Genomic DNA, 13,316 nt, shown 5'->3' on the forward strand with positions numbered 1-13,316 from the left:
ACCAGAAGAATTAGCCTTAGTCGCTCTGTGCTCACATTCCTGCTGTGCATGTTGTTTTGCAGGTGTGTGTTTTGCTGGGTTGGGTCAAGTTGTGCTGGTGTATGTTGCATTGCTGTGTATGTTATATTGCTGTGTATCTTGCTTTGTTGTGTTGTATTATGCTGGTGTGTATTTTGCAGTGCTGGGTTATGTAGGTGTGTATTTTGCTGTGTTGTATTGTGCTACTATGTATTTTGCTGAATTGTGTTGGTGTGTATTTTACTGTTGTGTTAAGTTGTGCTGGTGTGTATTTTGCTGTATAGTGTTGTGTTGCTGTGTATTTTGCTGTGCTGTGGTGAGATGTTGATGTGTGTTGTATTAGTGTGTATCTTGCTGTTTTGTATTGTGCTGGTGTGTATTTTGCTGCATTGTATTATGTTGTGCTGTTGTGTTTTTGTTATGCTGTGTTGTTGATGTGTATTTTGCTATATTGGAGTGAGTTATTGATGAATGTTGTTGTAGTGTGTATCTTGAAGTGTTGTGCTGATGTGTATTTTGCTGCATTGTATTATGTTGTGCTGTTGTGTTTTTGTTTTGCTGCATTGTGTTGATGTGTATTTTGCTATATTGGAGTGAGTTATTGATGTATGTTGTGTTAGTGTGTATCTTGAAGTGTTGTGCTGGTGTGTATACTGCTGTGATGTTGGGTTGTGTTGGTGGGTATGTTACTGTGCTGTGTCGAGTTTGTGTTGGTGTATTGTGCTGACGTGTATTTTGCGTGTCTTGTGTTGTGTTGTGTTGGTACACGTTTTGCTGTCACTCTACACCTCGGAAGGAGGCGATTTGCAGGCTGAGGCAGGTGGGGGAATGAGGAGGATGTTGGTGCTTGAGGATTGTTGTGATTAGGACTTAGCCAGCAGTGAGTTCAAAGATTTGTTTTGGAAACAAGAGGGCATGGAGAGAAGGCAACCTCCTGCACAGCTTCTCCCCTCCCCCCTCCTCCTTTTTTTCTTATCATGGGTTTGATGATTTTCCTCCCAGGCTTTTTTCTCTGAACATTGCATGGGTTTCTCTCCCCTACAGGTAGGACAGGTCCGAGCCTGCTGCTGCCAGGGAGCTGCAAAGCTGAATGACCTCCCCCAGGAAATTGCTCCGCTCCCAGGCGCCCTTTTCCTGGACAGCAGCCCTGGGGTAGGGTTGGCGGTGCTGGTGGCTGCGGTTACACACCTGCAGTCTGCTCTAACGGCTGTGGGACGGCAGCAACAAGGAAGGAAAGGGACATCTTGGAACAGCATTACCCTCCCCCCTTCAGCAGAGCATCCCGGAGGAGGAGGGGGCTGCATGCAGTGCACCCTGCCAAAGGTTTGGGATGCGATTTTCAGAACCCCTTGTTGCGCCATCACGGCGCTCGGGGCACCCCCATGTGGAAAGGACGGGAGCGGGTGGCAGGAGTGTAGGGTTGGCTCTGCTCAGGAACCCTAGCCCCCAAAAAAGAGGATGGGAGGTAAAACCGAGTGCAAAATTGCATTCTGAGCGCAGGGAACATTAAGGATCTGCCCCGAGGGCCCATACTGAGTAGGAGACTAGGATTTCTTCTGTGTCTGCAGTGCTCTACTTTAATCACTGCACGGTCAGTCCTTTTTAAAGGGCAAAAGAATAACAGAGCTACTGTGCAGGCTTTTTTATTATTTTTTTTACCTGCCAGCTTTCTCTGGATTTTTCTGGGTGCCCTCAGCTATTTTGACTTAATTTTTCTTGAAGTCCAGCCCTTGCAGGCTGAGAGGCATAGACCGTGCCCCCCCCCCCCCCCCATCCCGTGTGTGCTCTTAGCCAACTAGCCTTGCTGTTGAGCCATGATTGGGCCCCCCCACCTCTGTCAATGAGGGCTGTGAATGCTCCCTCTGCCGCCTCCCTAGCCTTTGCTGGCCTAAGGAGCCGGGGTGGGGAATCAAATCCAGATGTCAGACGTGCCAGCAGGGTGTCACTCCCTGGGCTGTCGGACCAACCCACACATTCCTTTCTCCGCTCAGTGTCTGACCGCAGCCTTTGTGCACACCTGCCAGCGAAGCTGCTGTTACATGGGAAGTGACTACTGGTCGCTCCGCGTTCCCCTGCTACCTGACACCCACTCGCTCCACGGAGCAGCTGTGAAGGACGCGCAGCCAGCCCCCAAAAATTTGCAGCTTATCATCTCTGATTTTCTTAAAAGCTTCTAAAACACGGACCAGCCCAGTGGTTCGGTGGCCGCGCACGGGTAAGGAAGATCAGGGTCCGACTCCTCCTAGCTCGGGCTTCTACTCCCAGGCTGGGTCAGTGCCTGGAGGTGTGGATGAGGTTGCTGCCGAGGAAGTCTTCCCAGCCTCTGAAGGGAGGGAGTCTCGGCTGTCCCTCAAGGGTGACGCCTAGTGGCTGGAACTAGAGTACGCATGTACCGGCTTCCAGAGGGAGCTGCAGCCCATGGCTTCTGGGCTCGGTAAAGTTATAAAAACAGGGGAGCTAGAAGCCCAAAGGAGCAGTAGAAAACACAATTGGTCTGGCTAGGGTTAGGAGAGTAACCCAGATATCCCAACCAGAGCCAAACCAATTCATCTCCCCTCAGACTGTATTTATTTCTTAATTTAAAATTTCTTATAAGCTGCTAAGCGACGTACTAAACAATAACATTCACAATAAAGCTTAACAAAACAACATCGGTTTCCTTGTCCTGTGGATCCCATAACCCCCACATTCATCTATGACCTGAGACAAGACCCAGCCCCATAGCTAACCACCTTAATCAACACCATATTAACGTGCCTGCCTGCTTTTCTCACTTAAAACAGGCTGTGAGCAAACTCGTCGTGAAGAAACCTGGCTCCAAACCCAGAATTATCTACCACTATCACCCAATCTTTATTCTCCTCTTTCTATCCAAATGAGTGGAAAAAGAGGTTCACTTTGACTTCCAAACTTCCTAGAGGAGGCCAGCATTTTCCACACTTAGCAATCCGGCTCCAGGAAAGGCCACAGAGCAGAATCCATCCTGTTGGTCTTAACCAACAGCATTCACCTGCATGTTAACCAAGGTGGTGACTCCCACCAGGTCCTACTACCAGACCTCTCCATTGCATCTGACACTATCGGCCATCTCTTCCCGCTCCAATGCTTGGAAGACATCGGTGTCAAGGGTGTAGCCCTTGAATGGTTCGTATCGCTCCTGACCAACAAATCATTCACAGCTAGAAATCTCACCTATCAAGTGCCCCCAGGGTTTGGTGCTTTCTCCAGTCTTTAAACATCGACATCCATCCAATCTGCAACCTCATCCACACCTTCAGCTTCTCAGGAGCCCCTTTACAATCTAAAGAATCTGTATATAGTCTGGGGGTACAGCTCATCCAACGCCTCGCATTGGAAACCCACATCTCCTTTACGCATATTGTGCCAGATTCATCAACTGTGCAGTTACTTCAAGAAACGCAGAGTAGTCTACCGTCATTCACTCGTTGACCGCCAACTGCATAGACTACTGTGACTTGCTCCATGGCATTGCACAATGCAGTTTCAAGCGCCTCCAGCTTTTTCAGAGCATGGCAGCTAGGCTTTTTGGTAGGGGCCAAATCCACTGACCAATATTGTGGGGACTGCACTGGCTCCCAGTTGAGAGTAGAGGAAAAAAAAAAACACCTTTTTGTTTTGTATTCCAATGCTTGAATCAATTGGCTCCTGAATATCTTCCCCAGTTTCTGCCCTCCTACACCCCCACAAGGGAACTTTGAGCCTTCTGTGTTCCCCTCCGCTGGCTTCAGTTAGACTAAAGGGCACCGGGCTTTGCAGATTCCTCGGCCGTGCCCCCAAAATATGGAACAAGATACCTCTGCTCACCTCACGTTCCGGAAACGAAAAAAAAAAATATCAAAGCTTGGCTGTCCGGCCAGGCCTTCCCTTAGATTGTACAGCAGAGGCGGCTTCTCCCTATCACCTGCCTACCCGAACTCTTTGTGACTAGCAGTTCCCCAAGGCTGGCCCATTACCAGGCTGTATCTATCTAACTGTCACACCTTCTGGCGTTTAACTTACTTCTTATCTGTACGAATGCATTATTAGACCCAAGATACCTCACTCGCAATCTACCTCCGATCTGTATGCATGCATTACGTACGTGATCAACGCAGTTTTCTCTTTCGGTGTAATTTGCCTCCTGCCTACCCTTGGGCAAAAGTCAGAATATCAAATGTTTATAAATAAATAAATAAATCGGTTCCTAAAACAATGCCTTTGCTACTGAGACAAATCCAAAAACCCCAAAAAACCCTCCACACTTAGTGCTCAGGGGTGCAGACTTCCCCTGCACACTCCTCATCTCTCGTTTGCTGTGAGATTGATCCCACTCTTTGTCCTGAATACAGAGGCTTGTGAACAGTGAGATGGGCAGCAAAGCTACTGTGGCTGTAGTAAAGCACTGCCCTTCCTACCCAGGAGGGAGGGGCGTTAGCCAGACTTCTCCACGCAGACAGTGCCTTCCTTTCTTTAAAGTTTGTGGATAATATGAGGAAATGTCTCGTGGAATATCAGTAAAAGCTGAAAAAGCATTCCTTGGCTTTCCGCCAGAACTTCACATCTGGAAAATGCGATCCTTGCTGCGCTGGGGGCCCAGTTAAAGCAGTGGCTTTCCCCCTGGCCATCAGATGGCAGTGCGGGAGCAGTTTTTTGCCTTGCTGCCGGGCGGGGAGACGTCTCACTTCCTGCTTCCACTGCACCTGCCTACCCTGCAACGGGTGGCACCGTGGAGTCTGCTCCCTCCTCCCCCCGCACCCCATGCCCGGACTGGCGCAGCTGAGCACCCGCAGCGTGCTGCAGGGAAGGAAGTGTAGCGCCCTGGCAGGACCACAAATCAGCACGGGCTCCAGTGGACCTTTTGTTCCCTGCCCTGGCCACCACCCAGGCTGGCACCGGGGACCAGAAATGCTAGGAAAGTCCACAGAGGATGAATATTCCCGATCAGGTGGTGACATTTGGCAGACGTCTGCATACTTGGTGATATTGGCTCCTCGCACGTCTGCAGAACCTTTGATCCCTTTTACAGGAACAAGATAGCCCAAGACCTCACAGGCCTCTTTTTTTTTTTTGCGGACGTCACCTGTCACACGAGGTCATGGGCGATGTGGTAATAAAAAGTCTCGCAGCCCCATACACATTCCTATCTTGCGGCAAGGCCAAGGTGACTACAAGCCCTCTGCGCACACGTAGCACAAAGGGGATGCGGCCTCAGCCCTGCCGAAACCATCGGGGAGAAAGAGCTTCCTCCCAGCAGTGCCCTGCCTGTGCCAGCCCTACAAGCTTCCTCGCCAACACTTCCCCTGCCTGTGCCAGCAGCGCGAGCGTCCCCCCACAGCAGCGCCCCGCTAAAACCAGCTCCGTGATCTCCCCCCCCCCCGACAGCGGCGGCCCCGTCGATGCCAGCAGAGTTCTGCCTTGCTACAGCTGCTCCCCTGGGTTTGGAGCTGGTGGTAGTGACATGAGATAATTCTCTTGCCTTAAGGGCTGCTGCGAGTGTTGTACTGAGCAGCGTTTCTTCGGTGTTATATATGGAGACATGGCACTCGGAGGTTTGCTAAGCCCGTGGCTCTTAGTCTTCCTGCCAAAGCTTCCAGTGCCCATTAAAGCCAAGGAGCAGGCACCTTACAAATAATCAGCAGCTCAAATTGTCCCCAAATTAAGGGCACCATTTCTTAATTCTAGGCCCCCATTCCTGTTAAAGTAATAACCCTGAAAGAAGACTAATGTAAAGCAAGGAAGACCAGAGAGGAGAGATGGAGGGACAGAGAGCAATGGGGGAAAGAAGAGGACCAGCCCAAGGAAAGGATGAAACTGAGAGATGAGGGGTGGCAAAAGAGAAGTGGGGTTTATTTGTAGGTTTATACTTCTTTTGACATATCTTTATTTGTTTATCACCTCCCCAGGCAGCATGTAATCGAGCTCTGGGGAGCCCTTAGCGGTCTGAGGGCCAGAAGGACCACCTTCTCCAAAATGCATTCTCAGCAGTAGCAACACATTCGACCTCCAGGGTCACCGCTTCACCCAAGTCAAGCAAAGAAAGACGGATCCAGTCCTGATTTCGCTCCATTGCATGCATGAAGTTGTAGTTCTGATTTCCCTCAGGGCTCCCGTCTCTCTTCCTTATTGTTTAATATTTTCATAAAGCCATTAGCCAGAATTTTTTAGGAACTGGGAGGCACCGACCCACTATATATGCCAACAACATCCAGTTCTTACTTCCCGTTAACACTAGAACCGCCAACTTTACACTCTAGAACTGCTGCCAGCACGTTAAAAGCTGACATAGATGAGGCTGTTAGATTTTTTTAAATTTTTGACTAGTGAAGTTTATGGCTTGGTTTCGAGGTAGTAAACTGATTGTAAATAAGACAAAAGCAAAAAGATTTTTAACTTTAGTTGTTCAACCATTGTTGGCCGACTATATTATTGCCATCTCATCTGAGGTTAAAAGGTTGGGAGTCATTTTGGATTCCAAATTTTTTGATGGAGGCTTATTGGTCATCACCTTCCGTTCCATGAGAGTAACTGTCCAAAGTATCTTTTAGATAAATTGAACTAGTACAGCCCAGGTCGAGATTGGAGATCTTCCCAGGATTTCTTATTGACAGATTTGTAGGGCCTTCTAGACAGTTGCTTAGACCGCCAAAATTTTGGAGGCAGTATAATCCAGCCAGTGCAAGGCCCAAAGGAGTGCTATGCCAGCGCCAACACTGTCAATGAAAGGAGCGCCATGCTGGCACCACTGCTACAGTTAGGAGGGAGCGCTATGCTCGAGTTGCCACCAATATGTAAGCTGAGAGAGGGGTACATGTCAAGAGGTTTACCTAGGGCACCAAATAATCTTGGCACCAGCCCTGAAGATTTGGTGGAAACATTATGAGAATTGAACTTTCTCAACCGTAGCCCCACAGATATGGAATGGTTTACCAGTTTCAGTTAGGGTAAAGTTAAATTATCTGAAATTCTGCAAGCAGGTGAAAGTACATTTGTTTCCTAAGGTGTTATAAGCACGATAAGGTGGCAGCTGGGTGGTTACTGTTTTGTTAAGAAGAAGAACATAAGATAACATAAAAAATTTCCATACTGGATCAGACCAAGGGTCCATCAAGCCCAGCATTCTGTTTCCAACAGTGGCCAATCCAGGCTACAAGTACCTGGCAAGTACCCAAACTCTAAGAAGATCCCATGCCACTGATGCCAGTAGTAGCAGAGGCCATTCCCCAAGTCAGCTTGATTAATAGCAGGTAATGTTCTTCTCCTCCAGGAACTTATCCAAACCTTTTTTAAACCCAGCTACATTAACCGCGCTAACCACATCCTCTGGCAACAAATTCCAGAGCTTAATTGTGCGTTGAATAAAAAAGAATTTTCTCTGATTAGTTTTAAATGTGCTACTTGCTAACCTCATGGAGTGCCCCCTAGTCATATTTTCTGAAAGAGTAAATAATCAATTCACATCTACCCGTTCTAGACCTCTAATGATTTTAAAGACCTCTATCATTTCCCCTCTCAGTCGTCTCTTCTCCAAGCTGAACAGCCCTAACCTCTTTAGTCTTTCCTCATAGGGGAGCTGTTCTATCCCCTTTAACATTTTGGTCACCCTTCTTTGTACCTTCTCCATCGCAACTATATCTTTTTTGAGATGCGGCGACCAGAATTGTACACAGTATTCAAGATGCGGTCTCATCATGGAGCGATAAAGAGGCTTTAAGACATAAGAACATGCCATGCCATTAGTTTGTATTAGTTTTTTTATTTATTTATTTTTATTTTTGAGTGTTTATTTGTAAACCATTTTTATTGTTCTTATACTTATTATGCAGTAAATAAATGTGTGAAATAAAATAAATAAACTCCATGTATGCAATGGAGCAAAACCAGGGTTGGATCAGCCTTCACAGGTTAACCTGATTGAGACAGTGACCCTACCTCCCTCCTCACTACTGGCCCCAAGGCAATGGAGAAAGAGTGAATCAGAGTTGGCTAACTCCGGTCCTCGAGAGCCACAAACAGGCCAGGTTTTCAGAATATCCACAAAAATATGCATGAGATAGATTTGCATACAATGGTGACAGTGCATGCAAATCTATCTCATGCATATTCAGATATCCTGAAAACCTGCCCTTTCTGTGGCTCTCGAGGACCGGAGTTGGTCACCCCTGGAGTAGTATTCCTCCTGTACTACAATGCTACAGCTGGAGCTATAAGGCCTCTCAGTAGACCTGCAGGGCCGGATTTAAGATTTTGGGGCACCTAGGCAGAGTGGCACAGTAGCACTCCTTTGTGGGCACGTGGCTCTTAAGCAAGCAGAAGCAGGCTCATCTTTGGCCTGGATATTTGGTACCTTCAAAATCAGGTGTGCTAGACAGTGGCTTATTCCTAAATCTAGGCCTGTATACCTGTGCCAAACAGATCCTGCTTCCCAGCAGTGGTGATATATGCCAGGTCATGCTAAGCCACTGATCTGGAACCTTTTAAACTTGTTTCCTTTTCCCCATTGTAGCTAAAGTGGAAAGTGGAGGTAGCCACTGGCCCTGACCCTTTATTTATTTTTTTTAATTACCACTACCTCCCAGTATTTGAACTGGACCTAGGGCCAGCATTACACACAGTTGGGCCCAGGGTAGCCACTAGTGTAGGCCCTTGTGGTGTGCTGTTGTCCCACCCCCAACAACCAGCCCTGGCTGGAGCAGAGTTGTGAGAAAAGCAGCAGGGAGCCCTCCTGCAGAGGAAGCTTGTGCAGCTTGTTTGGCACTTAGATGTTCTTTGGTCATTATTGGCCTCAGTCACTGGCCATGGCAGCGTCGTCACATATGCTGGATCTCACTGACTCATGCAGTGTTTGTGACATCATAGTCAATACGGACCAATCAGATTGGGTGCATAATATCACCGGTGATTCTCCTGCAAGATCCCCATGGCAGCAGAACACAAAGGAACGAATTATCCATGTTGTGTTTTAAGTGACACGGGTCACTTTTTCAGAATTGCTTAAAGTTACACCTCTGCGGTTTAGAAACCCTCAGCCAAACCTGTGGACATAAAAGCTCAGAGGCTACTACAGATGGGTGGAGAAAATGTTACCTGCATGAGATAAATGCCCTAGAAATATGAGGTTTGCAGATGGAATAGATATCAGCTGGGTCCCACAGCCCCTCCAGAGATTCAGGAAAGGAGCAGAACTGATCCTCTCCAGGCACAGGGTGCCAGAATGGAGGGGGGCTGATGGATAGGGTTAGCACTAGTCAGCTTCCTATGGATCTCAGAGGGGCAGGCCTTCCCCTTCCTGGTGATTTGTTTATGTGAGCAATTCCCAAGTCCTTCCCTCTTCCTGGGCTGAGGGATGATATGAACCTATCAAGTTCTTGGTTTTGTCCCTTCAATAATTCTCGATCTTTAACAGCGTGGGAGAAGAAGAGAGGGTGGGGAATATGTGACCTGACCTCGGTTGGGTAATAACTACTTGTTATAGCACCAGTTTACACAGCCCTGTACAATAATTACAGTATAATTATAGTTACAATGTCCAGAGCAGATGATCAGCTTCTGCAGCACAACAAGTTTTGTTGTTTTTACCATCATAGATACCTCTGATGTATTTTCTCTAAGCCTCCACTGCCAGGCCGGTAACTGGGCTGGCGGACCTTTAGTCTGGCCCAGTAAACAGCAGCGCCGATATGTATGAGGAGTAAGAACCAGTGTTTGACGGAGGCTGGGGATGCCCCTCGCACACCTGCAGTGAGTGCCATTCCAGCAATTCTAATCTTGGCCTAGAGCAGTTTCTTTTCTGCTGGACCCTGAGATTTGGTGCATAAGGGATAGTTACCTGCCCAGTCTCTTCCCCTGGGAAATTACTGCCCTTTACCCTGGAGGAAGATAAAAAGGAAATGCCCCACTGGTAGCCTTAGGTTGTCAGGGTCCCTGGGCAAGAGTCATCTGTGGCATTTTATAGACTTAATTTTGATGAGGTACATGCAATTTGGATATTTTCAGTTTCAATGTCGCTTTGCCTTCCATATTAAACTGCAGTGAAAGTATTTTAATACAAATATGCAGTGCTGTAAAATTTGGGGGATCCCTAAATTTGCCATCCCCTAAGGCTGCCACTGAATGCCCCTTGATTAATCCAAGCAAACACAAGGAGGATTCAGGCTGAGCAGCAGGAGGCTGGAGAGGATTCCTCACCAAGGAGCCCCCCTGGGCAACTGAGCCAGTAAGAGGCAGAGAGGGCTGGAGGAGCTTTTACAGAAGGAGCGCTTCGTTTGTGTCTAAATTGGGGTGGGGGGGGGGGGAAGGAAGGAGGATTAAAGAGGGAAATGAAAAGAGCAACCCCCTCCCCCCCCCCTTCATTAGAAGTGTTGCCATGTTTGCAGAGGGCCGCCAAGAGCCTCTGTTCATTAAAATGCATTGACAGGCTGATTACTGCTGCAGAGCCCAAGCTCCTCCAGCCCTCATTACCGGCTCAGCAGCCCCTCTCCTTTCAGCAGCACCAAATTGCTTTTCCAATAGCTCGTCCACGCCTGATTGGTCGCCTGCCCTGGCACCCATCCCACCAGAATACTAAACAGGGGGGAAGGGGGGGGGGGGCAAGGGCACGTCGTCTGCTGGGTTCTGGGTCAGAGCTACTGCCCACAGGTCTGCAACCCTAAGAACAATATGAAAATGCCATGCGGAGTCAGGCTGAACGTCCATCCAGCCCAGCATCCTGACAGCGGCCAATCCGGATCCCTAGGAGGTGCCTGGCTGATCCCAATAGGGCTGACCGTAGGAGGGCAAGAGGGCCCAGGGCAAACCAACCGCAGCCAGGGCCCTGGAATGGCGATGGGTATAGGGCCACCTCCAAGCCGACAGGAAATTACAGTATTGGCGATGGGGCTACTATGGCAGTGTGGGGGGGGTCATCCAACCCGCAGGGCTCAGGGCTGCCAACCCTATTCGCCCACCCCTTAGAAGAGTCCCAGATCCATTTCTTGTTGCCCACTCGCAGGGATAAGCGCTCTTTTCCCCAATTGTACTTGTCTAATAATTATTTATTGACTTTTCTTCCAGGAACTTGTCCATATCCTTTTTAAAACGCAGCTATGCTAGATGCCATAGCTGTGCTGTTTGTCAGTAAGCAGAGAGCCTAGATGAGTCCCTCCAGGAAAAGTTCTTACTGCATTACCTCACAGCCACTTACTCTCTCCAGTAGCTACCCCTTAGCCCTCGCTGCCCCCTCACAAGATTTCAGCTGTGTGTATCGGGAAGAGGAAATGGCCAATCTAAACTCCACATCTGCACCCATCATTTGGGACCTTTGTATTCACACTGAAAAGCGATTCATGCTTTAAGTACACACGTCCTCTGCCTTGTTTCTAGCTCCTTTCTCCACAGGGAGAGGCTCATGCATTAACCGGGGGGGGGGGGGGGGGGGGGAAGGAATAAAAACGTTTGACTACACCCCTGCCCGCTTCTGGAAATAAGACCCCCATATGCTTTCCGTATAAAATATATTTTTAACACTCCCTGGTTGAATTCCGCCGTGGTTTCACCTCGTGCTTGACCGTAAACAGTCATCACAAGATCTGTACAAACACAAAAGGAGTCCTCCACCCACCCAAAAACAAAAGTGGAAGCATGGTGACCTAGATCGCCTGCTATTCTTCGGAGGGGGATGCAAACGTCACCCCTCTTTGCTGCTTTCCATCGTCCTCTTTTTTTTTCCCAGCTATTTTGTGAGTAAAAGCTCCCGTGGAAATTCTGGCAGGGCCAAAAGCTCAGCACCCGAAGGGGTTAAGGCACTCTCTTTCCCTGATTGACAGCTTGGACGCTTGCTACGGCCCAAGTGTCCAATAGCAGCGAAGGACTCTGGACCCACGTGGGGCGGGCGGTTGGCGCTGCGTCTGGATTGGTCGGTCGGCCTGGCGCTGCCAGCACGAGCCAGGACCCACGTGGAGCTGGCGCGCGTTCATTGATCCCTTTGCCCGCGCGGCGGTGGCGGCGGCGGTGCTCTGGCGGTAACGGCGAGCTGGAGCCCGAGCGGCGCGTGCACCGGCGCCCGGAGCGCGCTCGGTGAGTCCGCGGCTGCGTGCAACCGCCTCTGGGCCGGGTCAGCGCCATCCGGAGCTGGACCGACCATCGAGGGACCCATTGTGTGCATCGGGTGGGGGAGGGGACCGTGGGAAAGAGGGAGGGGAAGCAGGGGGAGGAAGTATGGGAGCAGAGCTGTGTTATGGGGAGTGTGGCATGCGGGAGGGCCTTGTTACAGGCAGAGGGGAGGGAATATATCACGGGGAAGGGCCGTGTTTTAGGGAGAGGGGAGGGAGGAAGTGTATTATGGAGAGGGCCGTGTTATAGAGAGGGAGGGAATATATAATGGGGGAGGGCCGTGTTACAGGAGTATATCATAGGGGGCTGTATTATAGAGAAGGGAGTGTATCGTGGAGGGCTGTATTATAGGAGAAGGGAGTATATCGTGGAAGGCTTTATTATAGGGAGAGAGAAGGGAGTCTATGCTGTGGGGCTGTATTGTAGGGAGAGGGAAGGGGGGTCTATGGTGGGGGGCTGTATTGTAGGGAGAGGAAAGGGGGTCTATGGTGGGGGGCTGTATTGTAGGGAGAGGGAAGGGGGTCTATGCTGGGGGGCTGTATTGTAGGGAGAGGGAAGGGAGTCTATGGTGGGGGGGCTGTATTGTAGGGAGAGGGAAGGGAGTCTATGGTGGGGGGAGGGCCACGTGAGAGGGGAGGGAGTATATCGTGGGGGGAGGGCCATGTGAGAGAAGGATATATATTATGGTAGAGGGCTGTATTATAGAAAGTATATCATGGAAAGAGGAAAGTGTATAGCATGGGGGTTGTATTATAGGGAGAGGGAAGGGAGCATATCATAGGGGGCTGTATTGGTGAGAGGGAACTATTTCATCTGGGGGGGGGGAGAAGGGCTGTGTTGGGATTATATCATGGGGAAGACTATGTTATAGGGGGAGGGATTATATCATGGGGAAGGGTCATGAGTGGCAAGGAAGTATGTCATGGGGGGAAGGGTTGTGTTATAGTGACAGGAGAGATAGTATATTATGCAGGAAGGATTGTCATGGGGGGTATGTTATAGGGAAGGGGGAGTATATCATGGGGTAGGACTGTTATAGGGGGAGGGGGAAAGAGTGTTTCATGGAGGTTGCCTTATTGGAGGAAGTGTAGGAAGGTGGAGTATATCAAGTGAGGAGATGGTCTTGTAGGGAGGAAGAGAGTGAGTAAATTGTGTTGGAGGGTTGTGTTATAGGGAAGGGTGTATGAGAAGAGGTATGTCATGGGAGGAAG

The 13,316-nt window shown here is 49.3% G+C and overlaps 1 protein-coding gene across 1 annotated transcript in view; it reads left to right on the forward strand.

Moving 5' to 3' along the window:
• The first annotated feature begins 11,910 nt into the window (after positions 1 to 11,910).
• Positions 11,911 to 13,316, forward strand: part of LOC115097685 (transducin-like enhancer protein 1) — an 82,758-nt gene continuing 81,352 nt past the window's right edge. Inside the window, exon 1 of the mRNA XM_029613632.1 lies at positions 11,911 to 12,069. The gene's annotated coding sequence lies outside the window, so the exon portion shown is untranslated. The remainder of the gene's footprint in view (positions 12,070 to 13,316) is intronic.

This window comes from Rhinatrema bivittatum, chromosome 8, assembly GCF_901001135.1.
Source record: "Rhinatrema bivittatum chromosome 8, aRhiBiv1.1, whole genome shotgun sequence".
Taxonomy (NCBI): domain Eukaryota; kingdom Metazoa; phylum Chordata; class Amphibia; order Gymnophiona; family Rhinatrematidae; genus Rhinatrema; species Rhinatrema bivittatum.